Source organism: Diospyros lotus, chromosome 1, assembly GCF_014633365.1.
Source record: "Diospyros lotus cultivar Yz01 chromosome 1, ASM1463336v1, whole genome shotgun sequence".
Taxonomy (NCBI): Eukaryota; Viridiplantae; Streptophyta; class Magnoliopsida; order Ericales; family Ebenaceae; genus Diospyros; species Diospyros lotus.
This window is the reverse complement of record NC_068338.1, coordinates 48057286-48061615: the sequence shown is the minus strand read 5'-3', so window position 1 is coordinate 48061615 and position 4330 is coordinate 48057286.

Below are 4330 nucleotides of genomic sequence, written 5' to 3'. Positions count from 1 at the left end.
TATTACTTACACAGTTGATATATAGTTATATTAAATTTTATGTTCTTTTGATTTCTTTCTTTCTTTTTTTTACCACACTCGATCTAGAAGTATAGAACATGCAGGGGGGTAGAAGGTGTGAAAGGTGAGAGGTGTCCATAACAATGATGTGTTTTATCTCCGAAAGCCGCTTTTGTGTGACAAAATTCATAGCTAGCTAGCAATTTCCTAGACAAATTAAACAACTCTTGTCCCTTTGCCAAGACAAGATAGATAGATAGATTGGCCATGCACCCATCCATGGAGGATTATTGAAGTTTGACCATATATATGGTCCTCTCGATCGATGTTCTTTTTACTTTATTAATTTTACTTTGCTCTCCAACTTGTACTTAAATCCAAACTGCCCATAGCTCGTAGCTAGCTTCCCATCAATGCAACTTTAGGAGCCAAAACCCGTCATCATTTGTTAACTTAAAGGCAAGAATTAATCTACTTATTTTGGTGTCATGAATATATATATATATATATGGTACGTACAACCCCATAAAACCAAACCCCAGGAACAATATATATAAAGGCGATGCAAAACTAGCATAGCAATTAACAACCCAACTTTCACCTCTTATCATACAGAATGTTGAGGCTCATTAATTATTGTTAATTACAATAATATAATATAATATAATATAATATGTTTTTGGAAGCTAATTAATGTTGAGTAGTTAATTAGTAGAAGAGTCATATTGTCACAATCATATCTATTAATTCCAACCCGTTGCTTAGTCAGTCATGCTTAAGGAGTTCCAATTATAAATCATTTTGTTTGCTTATTATCTCTCCCTAATCATCTCTTAATTAGTTGAGCTTTCCTTTCAAAATACGTACGTACCCACCATTAATTCATTGTTATATATACAACAACGTACTAATATAAAAATCCAACACTCTACTACTTTTAGTTCTTTCTGCTTCGGTAGTTAGTTTTGTCAATACTAACTTCGTATTAAAAATAATAAAAGTATTAATTAAAATAACATCACAATAATGCCTCTTTAACTATTACTCCTTTTAATGCTTTTTCAATATTCCATATTATTTTGCGCATATATATATTTTTAGGAGATGATATTCGATTTAATGGCGATGCAGGAAAAGTAGGTACCCGTACGGTATGCTATTTATGGGTTTCTTTCTCCTGTTCTCTCTTTCTACCAACACGGAGGACACAATCGTCCTTTCACACCAGGAAAGAAAGCAAAAGGGCAACCCAAAAAAAAAAATAAAAGAGAGAAGTAGCAGCAGCAGCAGCAGCAGCAGCCCAATAAAGCAAAATATTCCGGGATTTATCACGTACAACAGTGAAGCTTACGTCACACTATAGAATGTACACGTGGCGCCAATCGGCTCCACCCGAAAAACATTACCTTGCATCGAAATCGAGCCCCGCCCGCGTCTGTCTCTGTCTCTCGCTCTCTCTCCTTCTTTTCTTGTCTTCCACTTTCTCTCTCCTCGACGTACGAGCTAAGCCACCGACACTTTTAACCCGCACGATTAACGCAAGGTCTTGATCGCACGCCACGTGGCTGATTCTGGGCCGTTGGGCGGCGAGGGAGGGATTGCTGTGTGCAGACGTACCGCGATGGGGACGGTGCGACCCACTTTCTAATCACGTGAATAAAATACGCTTTAGCTACAAACGAATGGCCTGGCTTTGCCCATTTGGTATTATTTATCGATCATTATACAATCAATTAGTTCGGAATCGGCCCCTTTTTATTTTGTTTATTTAAATAAACATATTAGTTTTCAATCATGGGGCTTTGAGCAATTCGGGTCTTCACCTCTCATGGCGTATCTGATCAGGGACAGGGTACCGACACTGCCCAGTTCAAATACCCTTCCAGTTTGGATGAAGTAAGATGTTGATGTCAATATATTTGGATTCGGGTTCTCTTATCAATTTTAGGAAACTGCTCCTTGGGTTGAATTTACAGATTCGATATATAGTTTAACTCACACCTAATTGAACTTGTCAAAAAAATTGAATCAGAATCAAATTAAGGTTTAAGAAAATTTAATTAATTGATTTGGTTCAATTTTGTAAGTTTACCCTAATCCATAAACACCTCTAATGAAAATTTTCAACTATTAATATAGAAATCGCCTTCATAAATTTATTTATGTTGGGCTAAATTATATGATTAGTGAAATAGAGTGGGTATATTTAATTTCATTTAGTGAGATTAAAAAAACCTTGATGAATTGTTTGTTTTAATTAATTTTGTAAAATGGTCACGGCGGGCTAGGGTCAGGAGACAGACGTACCAGCTGCGACATTGTATTTGAGCTTATAAGATATATCTTTCAAATTATGCCACATTTGTTTATTCAAAGAGAATAAGAAAAAAATGCTAATAAAGAAATGGGGGTCGAGAAGATGAATCGGGACGAAGTTGTTAAATTAGATTAGTTAGTGGCAACAGCAATTGTCGGTCGGTGCCAAAACTGGTTCCACTGCTTAAAATTAATATTATGATGCTTGGAATAGGAAGCAGTTTTTAATTATTTTAATAAGTTCCGGGTTTTGTATGAAGGTGATGGAATTTGAGATTGCCATGTTATTATATCTGGTTAAGTTTTGTTACTATACGATAATTAATACTTTATTTAATAATTAATTCATAGAAAAATAAAAAATAAAAAATTGGATTTGAGTAGAGTGGGTTTTGCCCCTCCACTAATTAGTTCACCGGTGGAGAGTCGCTTCGCTAAGCTAATTTTACTGAACTCGAAAGCTGGAAACGCAACAACCTTGTTTGACAATGAAAATTCAACAGCAAACTGCTGGCTTGTGGATTTCTTATGTACCATTGTAGAGTTTGATGGTATGGATCTTTCCATCGTAGAGTTTAAGTATTACCTACCCACATGGACGGATCCCTGGTCAAAATCGTGTGTTGTGGAGGAAGAAACAACAGACCTATGTGGCTATTTCCGTGTGAAAGTGAAGGGGAGAAAGAAGAAAGCTCAACTGTTTTTATACAACCCTTTCTTAAACCCTACGAGGACTCAAGTTTAATTAATTAATATTGGCTCAAAATTGTTGGCATAATTTGTATAGTTTGAGTGCATAATTTGTATATGCATGATTCCAGGCCGAAAAATCGATCCCATGTGCCATGGTCCATGGATGAGAACTTGAATCATCCTTGTTGCTGAGTTTTTATTTTCTGTGATGGAGGCCCATTGGAGGGTCATAATTATTTTGTTTAACACGGAAGAGCTAGGACACATGAATACGTGCCATGGCAACTCCCTCTTGATGGCGAGGGATGCACAATGGCACAAAAGCGAACCACGTTACCATAACTTGGATGTTTTGATGGAAGTTGAGATGAACTTGTCAAAAAGGGGTTGGAATGGATTGTCTTTGTTGTATCCGTCACTGGACAAACCCTTGCCAATGGCCTGCTGTGCCTGTCATGGTTGGAGGACCAACTTTGGCAGCTGTCTCTTTGTTCGTGTATTAGTTGTATATATTGCATTAGCCAATTATAACTAAGGCTGATAAAATTGTCCATTGTTATCAAAACGGGATCAAATTGGGAGTCGACATGTGGTATGACGTCTAATCCAATTTTAATAACTGCGTATTTGATGATGATTACAAATGAGTAGAGACTTTTGTAAATAGCGCCATGCTATGCAAATAAAATTTTCAAATCTGATCAAAGATTCAAATTGGGATAAATGAGAGTGGGGAATTGGTAATTGATACTGATTAGGTTATGAAGTACCAAGATTGCTCTAGAGATGTATTTAGAAATGCAAAGACTTGACTGTGCCCAGTCAACATTAATAATAACCCTCCGTTAGTCATTAGCTAATTTGGCAGAGAGTTTTAATATATTGTTACTAAATAGCAAGTCAAATCTCATCATTGAGCCACCCCATATGCTGATCTGTCTCACATGATTTGTTTTTTGTTTTTACTTGGGTCTTGGGGCCTCTCTCTAATTGTGATAGTCCCCCCCCCCCCCCCCCCCCCCCCCCAACACACACACACACACATAATGACTTTTTTTCTATATTGACGTTGATCATTCAGTAAGCTGGAAAATGGATCCAGATTGGCAAGGTGAGGGGTCCATACTTAAAACAATTAACCTCAGGTCCACTGTGGTAAAATGATCAATTCTTGAGGAGGAATTTTCACTTAATTTCCAAAATGCCAACAATTGAAGCTTCGGAAGATTCAATTAAGAATGTTAAATATTCCCTAGATAGACAGGCATCTTATGTTCCCATGTTCTTAAAATTGAAAACAGGTGCAGAAATATTGTTGGAC